The following is a 15,288-nucleotide window of genomic DNA, read 5'->3' as shown; positions in this document are numbered from 1 at the left end:
GTACATTTCCTAATATTGAGTCCATTAACTCTACAGACACCACATTTTTTATAAGGGTAGTAACCCTTAACCACTTAACCCCCGGAACATATTGCTGCCCAAAGACCAGAGGACTTTTTGCGATTCGGGACTGCGCCGCTTTAACTGACAATTGCGCGGTCGTGCGACGTGGCTCCCAAACAAAATTGGCGTCCTTTTTTTCCCACAAATAGAGCTTTCTTTTGGTGGTATTTGATCACCTCTGCGGTTTTTATTTTTTGCGCTATAAACAAAAATAGAGCGACAATTTAAAAAAAAATTAATATTTTTTACTTTTTGCTGTAATAAATATCCCCCAAAAATATATAAAAACACTTTTTTTTTCCTCAGTTTAGGCCGATACGTATTCTTCTACATATTTTTCGTAAAAAAAATCGCAATAAGCGTTTATTGATTGGTTTGCGCAAAAGTTATAGCGTTTACAAAATAGGGGGTATTTTTATGGCATTTTTATTAATATTTTTTTTACTAGTAATGGCGGCGATCAGCGATTTTTTTTTCGGTATTGCGACATTATGGCGGACACTTCGGACATTTTTGACACATTTTTGGGACCATTGGCATTTTTATAGCGATCAGTGCTATAAAAATGCATTAGATTACTATAAAAATGCCACTGGCAGTGAAGGGGTTAACACTAGGGGGCGGGGAAGGGGTTAAGTATGCCTGGGTGTGTTCTTACTGTGGGGGGGGGGGTGGCCTCACTAGGGGAAACACTGATTTTCTGTTCATACATTGTATGAACAGAAAATCAGCATTTCCCTTGCCGACAGGAACGAGAGCTGTGTGTTTACACACACAGCTCCCGTTCCCCGCTCTGTACCGAGCGATCGCGTGTGCCCGGCGGCGATCGCGCCCGCCGGGCACACGCACGGGAGTCGGGGGCGAGCGGGGAGCGCGCGCGCGCGCGCCTCCGGCGGCGCGCACGCGCCCCCTAGTGGCGGCTATACGATAGGACGTATAGCTACGGGCTCTCGCCCAGGAGAGCCGACCTGCCGCCGTATAATGACGGTGGCTGGTCGGCTAGTGGTTAATATCCAGAAATAATGTTTTCTTTGGGGGATTGGGGACATTGGAGGCCACAAGTAATCTAAACAAGTAATCGAATCCAGCCGAAAGATGGCTACAGTGCATGCCTAAATTGCCGGGAAGGCACCCATGTACGTCCTCTGCCTCCATGGCCTGCGTGCCCCCTGTGAGGTGCACACACATAACCCCGGTATATTCAGGAACAGCGTGCATTTTTCTTTAAGATAAAACTGGTCTCTGCAGCGGATTCACCGCAAGATCACTTTTTTTGGTGGCGGGAGAGGGTAGCGGCAGGGAGACAATCAGGTCCTCACCCCTCACTGCCTGGATGCCGAGTGAGAGAAAGTTGGCCCTCCGCTCGGCTCCATAGCATTGGAGGGTGAAGCGACGTTAAACATCCCTTCTGCCCAATGCTCTTATCCACTTAAGGACCGCCTCCTGCACATTTACGTCGGCAGAATGGCACGGCTGGGCACATGCACGTACAGGTACGTCCTGTGCTAGTGCCCGCGACCCGGTCCAAAGCTCCGTGACAGGCACCGCGGGACCCGCGGACCCAATCGCCGCTGGAATCCTGCGATTGGTCCCCGGAGCTGAGGAACCGGGAGAGCTGTGTGTAAACACAGCTTCCCCGTTCTTCACTGTGGCAGCGTCATCGATCGTGTGATCCCTTTTATAGGGATACACAATCAATGACGTCACACCTACAGCCACACACCCCTACAGTTAGAAACACATATTAGGTCATACATAACCCCTTCACCCTTGTGGTTAACGCCCAAATTGCAATTGCATTTATGGTTCACTTAACTTTTCCTTTGATTTCCCTTCTAAATGTTTTTTTAAGTGAACCATAAATGTCCTAGCTTAAAGGAACCTATTTAGAAAATAAAAAACTAACCTTTACAACCCCTTTAACACCAGGGGGCAATCAAAAGGTTAACTGTGATATGTGACACAGATCACTAGGAACAGCACATCTCAGTGTTGTATCCTGTCAAAACGGGGATCTGCCTTGCTTACATATGCAGCTCCTCGTTCTGCCTCTCTGTGAAATGATCACTAGTGGGCGGTGGACATCGAGTCCACGGGACCCTCGCATGCAGTCCCCCACTCACACTATCTATTGCATGAACCAACATACAGGTATATATGCAATGGGCAGTCTTTAGTTAATATTAGCACGTGTGCAATGTGCCTTTTGGTGCTAGAAATCTGGTTTACCTTACAGGTGTTCCCCCCTTAGATTTCTTGTGGCCCCCAATATCCTCAATCACCTAACGAAAACAACATTCTTTCAGGATATGAAGGGTCACTGGCACTGCCCTTGTAAGAAATGTGGTGTGTGTAGAGTTAATGGACTCATTATTAGGAAATGCACCTCATTCCAGGTAAACTGCTAGGCCTTTTTTAACATGTACCTCAAAAAATGTTGTTTATCTATTAACTTGCCCATGTGGCCTCCAATATGTGGGCCGTCTGCACTTTTCAAGTTAGAGTTAATGAACATATCGCTAACCATATTGTTTCAAAGCATTATGCTCTCTGACATAATAGTGGACTCTGTTTATGGCAATAGACAGGTTAGTCCCTAACTGGAGCGGAAGTTACTAGGAGGGGGGATCTCCAGACTTGAGACCTGGTGGATCCACACCCTCAGAACTTATGTTCCCTATGAGTTAAACATTGAGTAGGACATGAATGCATTCATTAATAATGCCTGATTATTATGAAATAACCACTGATGCTTTGTTTTTTGTTTTTAAGTTAAAATCTGTTTATATATGTATTTGCTATGAATTCGAATTTTGTAATTATTTATTCATTGATTTGTCCAGATATAAAATTATTTATTTTGATATCAATAATCATTTTTTCAGAGTTGGAGATTAGCTTGTGGGGATCACCTTTTCTGAAGGACAGTCCTCAAACAGGCACTTTTTTTAAATCTCGCGGATGGCAGGTGTATTAACAGGAGGTTTGCAAATAAAAATAAACAAAACAGTAAATTAAATCCTTGCCGTACGGCGCTAAACTAAACAAAACCGTCTCCTCTCTATACAGTGCGGGGCTGGTCCCTGTCACTCACAAAACATGCGGTGTTTAATCCACTCTAACAGAGCTCCTCTCACTCAGGTTCCCTCCTGAGTCTCCAAACCAGCGCCCTGCTGTCTGCCTGCTCTCTTCATGGATCTTTTAAAGTCCATCTGACTGTGGACTCCAGTGTACCAGAGCATCCGGACCGGAAACCCAGACTGTCACAGAGACTGGAAAAACCGGACCGGATTCCGGTTCAGTCCCTTACAATGGACCGAGGTGAAATGTAGTGATTGTCATGTATCTCACCTTGCATACCGTCACAGCTAATAAGGGTTATTATTTGCCTTATATGTATCATGTAAATTTATGGTACATGTTATTTTTTAATTTTAGGTAACATTTTATTTTTGATGTCAATATGTTCTTCCACCATGAGATTGTGCACACAATCTGGGTCTGGGGATGGTATATATGTCAATTTAATTTAATTGAATGTGGGGGAAAAAATAATAATTTAGGTATCCGGTAAAAGTTAAAGCAGGGTTCTGGCCGAAATATGACTTTTACGATTAAAATACCCCTAAAATACTCATGCCTCATGCAATGTAACAAAGGTATGCTGTAAACTTTGCCCAGTTTTCTATTTGTGCAGCATGGTTTTCTTACTTTGTGAAGTTCCTGCATAGCACGGCCATCTCTAGTGTGGACTTCTGAAGCCACAGTGTCCTTCTTCCTGGATTCCGTGCATGCTAGCTACCCACCCAGCATGCACCTGCCGATCTCGCGCATGTGCAGTGCGGTGCAATCTTGGTCAGCTTGACATGGCACGGCTCCAGTAACATTTAACATTGGCTTCTGTGGAAATTCTTGGTCAGCTTGACATGCACTTGAGCAATGCCAAGTACCAAGAATTCCCAAAAATGTATGTTATCATGCCACAACCTAACCACGCATCAAAGCAGTTTATTTCCTTTACATCACTTCTCCTTTAATCACAGTGCTTTAGCCGACCTGTGAGTATAGATCCCTTACTCCCCATGAGATCTTTTCTCCCTTTAGGGGTATAATACCGTACATTAACTAATACATATACGTTTGTATTTACAGTTTATTTCTGTACCCGACTCCTGATAAATGGCATATAGCCATGAAACGCGTGAGTTTCCATGGGGTACTCAGTGAAGTCTGGCTCATTACCTATTCATTGGCCCATTAATATATTTTATACATTCAAAATTCATTGAGTACTATATAACTATTAAGGTGTATGTGTATCTTTGTTATGTTTTTACAGCAGCTCTGTTGCATATGGTGTACCAATGCCTGTCATTAGCTAATATCTTGTATTACAGTATATCTACAATTAATTATGCTGAAGATTGATATTATTCATCTTATTGCCAAATGCCATTTCTATTACATGTGTACATATACCATATATACTCGAGTATAAGCCAAGTTTTTCAGCCCATTTTTTAGGCTGAAAAACTACCCCCTCTGCTTATACTCGAGTCAGTAGTTAAACAGCGTATCTGCCGCTGTGTAATCCATATGCAGCCGTACCTTTTCATTAATAAAACAGCGTGTGTCTGCCGCTGTATAATCCAGTCTGTTTGGCCGTCCATTGTAAGACAGCCCGCCTCCTCCTCGTCTGTGATAGGCGGAACACTGATACAGTTTCCCAGCATTGTATCAGTGCTCCTCTATCACGGACGACGAGGAGGAGGCGGGGCTTTCTTACAATGGACGGCCAAACAGACTGGATTATACAGCAGCAGACACATGCTGTTTTACTAATGAAAGGTATGGCTGCATATGGATTGCACAGCGGCAGACACGCTGTTTTACGGCTGACTGTGAGAGACTGCATATGTGGGCACAGTGAGAGACTGCATATGTGGGCACAGTGAGAGACTGCATATGTGGGCACAGTGAGAGACTGTATATGGGCACAGTGAGAGACTGCAACTGGGAGCAGTGAAAGACTGCAAATGGGCACAGTGAGACTGCAACTGGGAACAGTGAGACTGCAACTAGGAACAGTGGGCCAGATTCAGGTAGAAGTGCGGCGGCGTAACATATCGTAGATACGTTACACCGCCGCAAGTTTTCATCACAAGTGCCTGATTCACAAAGCACTTGCGATGAAAACTACGCCGGCGGCCTCCGGGGTAAGCCCGCGTAATTTAAATGGGCGTGTGCCATTTAAATTAGGCGCGCTCCCGCGCCGGACCTACTGCGCATGCTCCGTTTCGTAACTCCCGCCGTGCTTTGCGCGAAGTGACGTCATTTTTTCGAACGGCGACGCGCGTAGCGTAATTCCGTATTCCCGGACGGCTTACGCAAACGGCGTGAATTTAAAAATTTTGACGCGGGAACGACGGCCATACTTTATACAGCAATACGATTGCTGTGTAAAGTTAAGGCACCAAAAACGACGACTAACTTTGCGACAGGAAACTAGACTAGCGGCGACGTAGCGAACGCAAAAATCCGTCGTGGATCGCCGTAACTCCTAATTTGCATACCCGACGCTGGTTTACGGCGCGAACTCCCCCCAGCGGCGGCCGCGGTACTGCATCCTAAGATCCGACAGTGTAAAACAATTACACCTGTCAGATCTTAGGGATATCTATGCGTAACTGATTCTATGAATCAGTCGCATAGATACTCTGAGAGATACGACGGAGTATCTGAGATACTCCGTCGTATCTCCTTTGTGAATCTGGCCCAGTGAGACTGCAACTGGGCACAATTAGACTGCAAATGGGCACAGTGAGGCTGCAGATGGGCATTGTTTACCCAGTAGCTGCTGCATTTCCCACCCTAGGCTTATACTCAAGTCAATATGTTTTCCCAGTTTCTTGTGGTAAAATTAGGTGCCTCGGCTTATATTCGGGTCAGTTTATATTGGAGTATATACGGTAAAACACGTGATAATTGCTATAGGTGCGTTAATGAGCATTACTTAATTCTTCATAATCAATACACGTGTACAGTAGGTGAACCCGATTTTGTGTCAATCTCGCTCTCTTTCTCAGCGAGATTGAGCACCTACGAGCCCCATCGCGGGAGCCAGCGCCGAGCTGGCTTGCCGCGATGGATACAGAGCCGTCATAGAAGCGACGGGAGATCCGACTTGGATTCCCGCCAATTCTACACGTGTGCGGCGTTTGTTATGAATCCTGAGGGGGAAGTCCCCGCCGGATTTTAAATAAAAATCCGGCATGGGTCCCCCCTCAGGAGCATACCGGGCCCTTAGGTCTGTTATGGGTTGTAAGGAGAGCCCCCCTACGCTGAAAAAAACGGCGTAGGGGGTCCCCCTACAATCCATACCAGACCCGTATCCAAAGCACGCTACCCGGCCAGCCAGGAAGGGAGTGGGGACGAGCGAGCGCCCCCCCCTCCTGAGCCGTACCAGGCTGCATGCCCTCAACATGGGGGAGTTGGGTGCTCTGGGGCAGGGAGGCGCACTGCGGCCCCCCCCACCTCAGAGCACCCTGTCCCCATGTTGATGAGGACAGGGCCCCTTCCCGACAACCCTGGCCGTTGGTTGTCGGGGTATGCGGGCGGGAGGCTTATCGGAATCTGGGAGCCCCCTTTAATAAGGGGGCCCCCAGATACCGGCCCCCCACCCTAAGTGAATGAGTATGGGGTACATCGTACCCCTACCCATTCACCTGCAAGAAAAGTGGTAAAAACACAAATAAACCACACAGTGTATTAAAATATTTTATTTTTCTGCTCCGGAGGCCGCCCCCTGTCTTCTTTATTAGCTCTTTTACCAGGGGGGGCTTCTTCTTTGACGTCTTCGGGTGGGTGGGGGCCGCCGTCTGGTTCTCTTCCACCGCCGGGGGGGGGGTGGCTTTTAAAAAAGCCCCCACCCCCCCGGCGGGTTTCCTCCGGCGTCTTCGGCGGGGCTCTTCTTCTTCCGCTATCCCGACGGGTCTTCTCAACTCTCCGGGGTTCTCCTTCTGTCTTCGCCGCTCTCCGTTGTTGACTCGGCGCACCCCGGTTCTTCGTCTCGCTGTCCGGTGTCTTCTTCCGTGATGTACGTCTTCTCCTTCCGTGCTGTGATGAGTTCTTCTTCCGTGCTGTGACGTCATGTTCTTCACTTCTCTCCTTCTCCCGATGTTGCCACGCCGGTCCTCCTCGCTGAAATGACGGATGCGCGCCTTGCATCGGACCTATATAGGCCTCACAGTCCCATCATGCTCTGTACCTACCCATGTGATACCTACCCACGTGGTAGGTATCACATGGGTAGGTACAGAGCATGATGGGACTGTGAGGCCTATATAGGTCCGATGCAAGGCGCGCATCCGTCATTTCAGCGAGGAGGACCGGCGTGGCAACATCGGGAGAAGGAGAGAAGTGAAGAACATGACGTCACAGCACGGAAGAAGAACTCATCACAGCACGGAAGGAGAAGACGTACATCACGGAAGAAGACACCGGACAGCGAGACGAAGAACCGGGGTGCGCCGAGTCAACAACGGAGAGCGGCGAAGACAGAAGGAGAACCCCGGAGAGTTGAGAAGACCCGTCGGGATAGCGGAAGAAGAAGAGCCCCGCCGAAGACGCCGGAGGAAACCCGCCGGGGGGGTGGGGGCTTTTTTAAAAGCCACCCCCCCCCGGCGGTGGAAGAGAACCAGACGGCGGCCCCCACCCACCCGAAGACGTCAAAGAAGAAGCCCCCCCTGGTAAAAGAGCTAATAAAGAAGACAGGGGGCGGCCTCCGGAGCAGAAAAATAAAATATTTTAATACACTGTGTGGTTTATTTGTGTTTTTACCACTTTTCTTGCAGGTGAATGGGTAGGGGTACGATGTACCCCATACTCATTCACTTAGGGTGGGGGGCCGGTATCTGGGGGCCCCCTTATTAAAGGGGGCTCCCAGATTCCGATAAGCCTCCCGCCCGCATACCCGGACAACCAACGGCCAGGGTTGTCGGGAAGGGGCCCTGTCCTCATCAACATGGGGACAGGGTGCTCTGAGGTGGGGGGGGCCGCAGTGCGCCCCCCTGCCCCAGAGCACCCAACCCCCCCATGTTGAGGGCATGCAGCCTGGTACGGCTCAGGAGGGGGGGGCGCTCGCTCGTCCCCACTCCCTTCCTGGCTGGCCGGGTAGCGTGCTTTGGATACGGGTCTGGTATGGATTGTAGGGGGACCCCCTACGCCGTTTTTTTCGGCGTAGGGGGGCTCTCCTTACAACCCATAACAGACCTAAGGGCCCGGTATGCTCCTGAGGGGGGACCCATGCCAGGTTTTTATTTAAAATCCGGCGGGGACTTCCCCCTCAGGATTCATAACAAACGCCGCACACGTGTAGAATTGGCGGGAATCCAAGTCGGATCTCCCGTTGCTTCTATGACGCGCTTGCTGGGATGTGCTGTCACTATTCCAGTGAGTGTGAGATGTCGGCGAGATCTCGGCACCCTGTCGCCGAGTATCAGCGCGACGCTGTCGTGCTAAAAGCACAATATCACAAACACCTACTGTAATAGCCCTAATGCAACATACTATGCAATTTTTTGTGGCAAGAACATAGACAAATTGTTTTGCTTTGTTTTTTAAAGTCACTATGCAGTAAAGCCAACGAAGCAATAAAAACCTCTGTGGTGTATTAATGTGCTTTGCTTTACTAAACAAAAATGCTGTACAGTACCTACTGTACAAACTTTGTACAATTTTAGGAAACAATACTAAATATTACAAAGTATGCATACAATATACAATATGCATACAATATACAGATGTACAAGCTATTTATCCTCCCTAGCTAATGAGCATGGACACTGTATGCAATCAGTATACACTAAACAGTTGCTTAACTTCCTGGTGATAGAGGGCCAGATTCAGAGAGATCGGCGCATCTTTAGATAGGCGTAGCGCATCTCATATACGCTACACCGACGTAACATTGACAGGCAAGCGAGTATTCACAAAGCACTTGCTCCCATATTTACGCCGGCGTAACGTAAATGGGCCGGCGTAAGCCCGCCTGATTCAAAGTAGGCAGGTAGTGGGCGTGTTGTATTAAAATGAATCGTGACCCCATGTAAATGAAGCGTCGAACGAACGGCAGGGCTCGACGAATCCTGGGCGCCAGGTCGCCATGGCGACTAGAAATAGTGTCCTGACGACTTGGCTTGGAAGGTGGGCGCCATCTGGTGGTGAGCCGTTGGTATTACAAGTTATTACCACCAGATGTGAGCTGGCACCATCTGGTGGTGGCCGTTGGTATTACAAGTTAAGCATTACAAGTTAAACAGCAATTCTAATGTCATTTTACACTATTTTCACTGCCATCTTCTTCCCTCTAATTAGAACCCCCAAACATTATATATATATTTTTATCCTAACATCCTAGAGAATAAAATGGCGATACTTTCTGTCATGCCGTATTTGCGCAGCGGTCTTACAAGCGCACTTTTTTGGGAAAAAAATACACTTTTTTTAATTAAAAAATAAGACAACAGTAAAGTTATCCCCATTTTTTTTAATATTATGAAAGATAATGTTACACTGAGTAAATTCATACCCAACATGTCACGCTTCAAAATTGCGTCCGCTCGTGGAATGCCGACAAACTTTTTTACCCTTTAAAATCTTCATAGGCGACGTTTAAAAAAATCTACAGGTTGCATGTTTTGAGTTACAGAGGGCTAGAATTATTGCTCTACCAATCGCGGCGATACCTCACATGTGTGGTTTGAACACCGTTTACATATGCGGGCGCTGCTCACGTATGTGTTCGCTTCTGCGCGCAAGCTCGTCGGGACGGGGTGCGTTTTCTGGCTCCTAACTTTTTTAGCTGGCTCCTAGATTCCAAGAAAATTTGTCAAACCCTGCCCTAACATACGCCGGCTCAATGCCTGTGACGTGAACGTAACTTACGCCCAGCCCCATTCACGTACGACTTACGTAAACAACGTAAAATTCTACGCTTGTTCCGACGTCCATACCTTTGCATTACCTGCGCCTCATATAGCAGGGGTAACTTTACGCCGGACGTACGCCTTTCATAAACGGCGTAGCCTTATGCGACGGGCGCAAGTACGTTCGTGAATCGGCGTATCTAGGTAATTTGCATATTCAACGCGTAAATCTACGGAAGCGCTCCTTGCGGCCAGCGTAAATATGCACCCAAGATATGATGGCGTAGAGACTTACGTCGGTCGTATCTTGGCAAAATTCAGGCGTATCTGGTTTCCAGAATACGCGTATAGATACGACGGCGCACATTTGGACTTACGACGGCGTATCTGGAGATATGTTGTCGTAAATCCTTTCTGAATCCGGCCCAGAGTCTTCTTCCTTTATCCAGGATCTCTTCAGACTGCTCCTTGCTTCTCGGAGTCCTGCAAAATTTGTAGTTCCTTTCTGTCCAGCACATGACTGTTTTCAAGCCCTTTGTTCCCTCCCCCCCTAGTTCCTGCCAATATCACTTCCTGTTGCATGAGCTCCATGAACCAGTCCAACAGATTCATAAGCAAACGAATAGGCGTAGTCTAGCTTCTAAAAACAATACATGGTTTTATTATGTTATTCCAAAAAAAAATCACTAAAATAGTCATAGCAACACAAACATTTTGGAAAATTTTGAAAAAACATGTGATATGTATTCTCACGTGTCATTTTGCAAATATGCAAGCATAGCGACCGGGCTATGAAATTGTTATAATACAAAATTATTTTGCTTCATTAAAAATTGACAAATTTTAATGCTAAACTGAAAAACAGTGTATCAAATCGTGGAATGTTGCTGACATATTTTGAACAGCCTAATGTACTGTATATGTGTGTAGCCCTGGCCCCAACTTTCTGGGAGTCCTATGGTGACTACTGGGGGTAGGGGTGGCTGACATACTTACTCACGGTGTGGGGGGCATTGTGGGTGACGAACAAGAAAGAAGTCGGGCGCCAGTTTTATGCATTAAACAATAGAGAAGTAGAGAAACAATAGGAGGGGAATAGGGCACAGGACATACTTAGTAACGATCAGCAATAGACAGATTGGCAGACTCCTTATGCCCCGTACACACGATCACTTTTTGTGATGAAAAAATAAATACATTTTTCATCATGAAAAAAAAACGAAATTTTTCCAACTTCATCATTAAAAATGATGTTGCCCACACACCATCGTTTTTGAAAAATTATGAACAAAGCGACGGCACTCTAAAGGGGAAGTTCTATTCGCCATGAGGCTCCTTTTAGCTGGTTACTTGTTAGTAAAAGACGATGCACGCTTTTTTGTCTGTTACAGCGTGATAAATGTGCTTACTCCATTTTGAATGGCAGTTTTACCTCCCGTCTCATAACTTGCTTCTGGGCATGTGCGGGTTTAAAACTTAGTTTTTGCCCACACACGATAATTTTTTATTGTCGTTTTTCAGAAGACAAAAAATTATGTGAAGCCCACACACGATTATTTTAAATGACGTTTTTAAAAATGTCATTTTTTTTCATCACAAAAAGTGATCGTGTGTACGGGGCATTAGACAAAAATAGGTGAAGTAAGGCAGACAGCAATACAGGAATAAGAGCTTTTAAGCTGAACCAGCACACCTGTACTTTGTAGGACAAGCTGTCTCATCTAGCAACTAAACTTTACTCACTACTTCCTGCACAGATTCCCTTGGATGAGTTCTCTCTGAAGTCTGTCCAGCCAGTTCATGCCCTCCAGCTCATGAAAAGTCCCCTCTTGTGCTTCCTTAGAACTCCATACCTCTAGAATCGTTACCGGATCTTTGGCAGGCTTTCCTCTGCATAAACTTGAACACCCGGATAGGCCTTTGTCAGGCCTAGCAGCCAAAAACCTCCTGGATAGGCCCCAGGCTTCGGGCCTAGCAGCCAGGAACTCTTTGAACACCATCCACCAAGGCCGTAGCACAGATACGCTCTGCCTGATCACCTGACTTTTCATTCCATTGAATACCTTTTCCCAACATGCTTAGCCACAAATATGATTGGCTGAGAAAAGTATGTTTATTATAACCTGAACTTCACTGTAGCTCATCACTCTAATGTTAAAGGCAACATAACCACCTACTGACAGAAGAGGGAAGCCACAATTAGAATGGAATTAACAAAAGTCATATAATCACTGAATACTGCAAATTCACCAGACTAACGACCACCTGGCATACTAATTTTACCTGTAGCCCTGTTCTAGGGACAAGGGTGCTACACTTGTTAAAAAAATCTGAATAAACATTCAGGGGCAGATCCACAAAAGAATTACGCCGGCGGCGTATCTATTGATACGCCGGCGTAATTTTAAATGTCCCGCGTTGTATCTTTGTTTTGTATCTACAAAACAAGATACGACGGCATCTGGGATCGATCCGACAGGCGTACGTCTTAGTACGCCGTCGGATCTTAGATGCAATTTTTCGGCGGCCGCTAGGTGGCGTTTCCGTCGAATTCCGCCTTGAGTATATAAATTAGCTAGTTACGGCGATCCACAAACGTACGTCCGGCCAGCACATTTTTTTACGTCGTTTGCGTTCGGCTTTTTCCTGCTGTTATGAGGCGTACTCAATGTTAAGTATGGCCGGCTTTCCCGCGTACAATTTTGAATTTTTTTACGTCGTTTGCGTAAGTCGTTCGCGAATAGGGATTTGCGTAGAATGACGTCACCGTCGTGAGCATTGGCTTGTTCCGGGTTAATTTCGAGCATGCGCACTGGGATACCCCCACGGACGGCGCATGCGCAGTTAAAAAAAACGTTGTTTACGTCGGGTCACAACGTATTAACATAAAACACGCCCCCATTACATCCATTTGAATTCCGCGCCCTTACGCCGCCATAGATACACTACGCTGCGCCCGGCGGAACATTATGCGCAGGTACGTGGATCTGCCCCCCAAAGTGTAAGTTACCTTTTTTTCCCACTCTCATATGTTGACCCAATCCCAGCCTACTAAGTACTAGGCTTGTTTCATATAGTTACTGTCTTAAACCTCTTCTTTAAAAGTTTAAAAACTGCAAATGCCAAAGGTAAAATGATAAAATTCTTACTATGGGGTAAATTTAAGATTGTAACTATTTGTACCTTTTTTCTTGAAAAGTAATATAAAAAACAGAACCTGTTGCTATAATATGTAGATTTTTAATCAACAGTTTACATTTGATATCTTTGATCTATTAACCTTTCTTTCACTTTAGTGTAACTCTAGCTTTGGTCAGGAAGTTGTCAACTCTCCACACAGTCCATGTTTCATGCTACTGTATGATGCCTCGAGACTGAAATATGAAATATGAGGACTCCAGTCACCCAGGCTTGGATGATTGGAGAACTCAGTACTCATTGCAAAGAGCTAGTTATGACTGAGTGTCTGAGTACAAATTGGCATATTATATGGATTAACAAGATTACAAACTCATTGACTAGTGTGTAAAACCTCCTGGCTGTCCTTCTCTAGTACCCAAATCCTTTGTCCCTTGATTTGCTTCAAAAAGGCATTTTTTCAGGTTTGAAAAATTGATCTTTATTTGTTCATGGAACGAAAAAAGTGCTTGAACTTTATTTATTCATGTCCGATTTATTTACTAAAAACTTTTTATTGCACCTTAGTAAGGCTCTACCTAGTAGTTTTTTATTTTCCTTAATGCAAAGAAAAGTAATGAAGCTGCCCTAGACACCTATCAAATGTATGTTTTTATTTTCAAACTTACACCAGCATTATTTTTATTCTATAGATAGTAGCTTTCAAAGATGAACCAGTGTGCTAAAGTGTATGCTTGTGATATCTTAAATGAAAAGAAGTATGACAAATTCATTTTTTATTTTAAAAGGTGCCTCTCTACTTTAGATTTTAGAAAATCTGAGGGTATGCAAATTTATGACTGAGAAAACCTGAGAGGTGATTCTGGACCAAGACCTAATAAAGGTTGGTTGGATAGAGTAAAGAGATATTTTTATTATAAAGGGCATAAAGATGGTCCTTATTATAAAGATCACCATACTGTGGGAAAATAATTTATTTTTTCTAAACAATTTCCAAATGACACAGCAGATTGTGTCAGCTATCATTCTTGAAAACTATGTTTAAAAAATCAGTATGAAAAAAAAAAAAAACAGTATGAGTAACAGCTTTTATTTAATACATGAAAGTTATTGAATGTCAAGTTGTCAAAGCAAGATAATGACATTTATATGGATTTCTGTGCATCCAGTTGTCAACAGGTCTACTGGGCCAGATTAAAAAATTGACGTCAGTGCGACGTCATTTCGCGCAAAGCACGGCGGAAAATTTCAATGAATCACGCCCCCTACCCGCCGATTTGAATTCCACCGCCAGAAATACACTACGCCGCCGTATCTTACCTGGCTTTAAGTCAAACCCTCAACGATTTTGCGCCGTAAGTTACGGCGGCGTAGTGTATTTCTGGCGGCGGAATTCAAATCGGCGGGTAGGGGGCGTGATTCATTTAAATGAAGCGCGTCCCCGCGCCGAATGAACTGCGCATGCTCCGTTTCGAAATTTCCCGCCGTGCTTTGCGCGAAATGATGTCAGAGAGTCAAGTCAGAGAGTCAAGTACTGTATTCTCAAAGTACTTGCCTCCTAACTTACGGCGGCGTAGCGTAAATGCGGCGGGTGCAAGCGCGCCCAATTCAAAATAGGCTGAGGGGGCGTGTTTTATGATAATTTGCTTTGACCCGACGTGATTGACGTTTTTTGGAACGGCGCATGCGCTGTCTGCCTACATTTCCCCATGTGCATTGCGGCTAAGTATGCTGCACGGTCCTATTGATTTAGACGTGGACGTAAATGACGTAAATCCCTATTCACGGACGACTTACGCAAACGACGTAAAATTTTAGAATTTCGAAGCGGGAACGGCGGCCATACTTTAACATTACTATTCCAACTATTTGATGGAATAACTTTAGGCCTGATAAAGCGTTGCGTAAACGGCGTATCTGTACTGCGTTGGCCGGGCGTACGTTCGTGAATAGGCGTATCTAGTGATTTACATATTCTACGCCGACCGCAATGGAAGCGCCACCTAGCAGCCAGCTTAAATATTGCACCCTAAGATAGGACGGCGCAAGCCATCGTATCTTAGATAGGTTTAAGTGTATCTCTGTTTGAGAATACACTTAAACTTAGGTTGGCGCAGATTCCGAGTTAGGTTGGCGTATATACTGATACGCCGACCTAACT

This window comes from Rana temporaria, chromosome 4 (assembly GCF_905171775.1).
Source record: "Rana temporaria chromosome 4, aRanTem1.1, whole genome shotgun sequence".
Taxonomy (NCBI): Eukaryota; Metazoa; Chordata; class Amphibia; order Anura; family Ranidae; genus Rana; species Rana temporaria.
Note: the sequence above shows the minus strand (reverse complement) of the source record.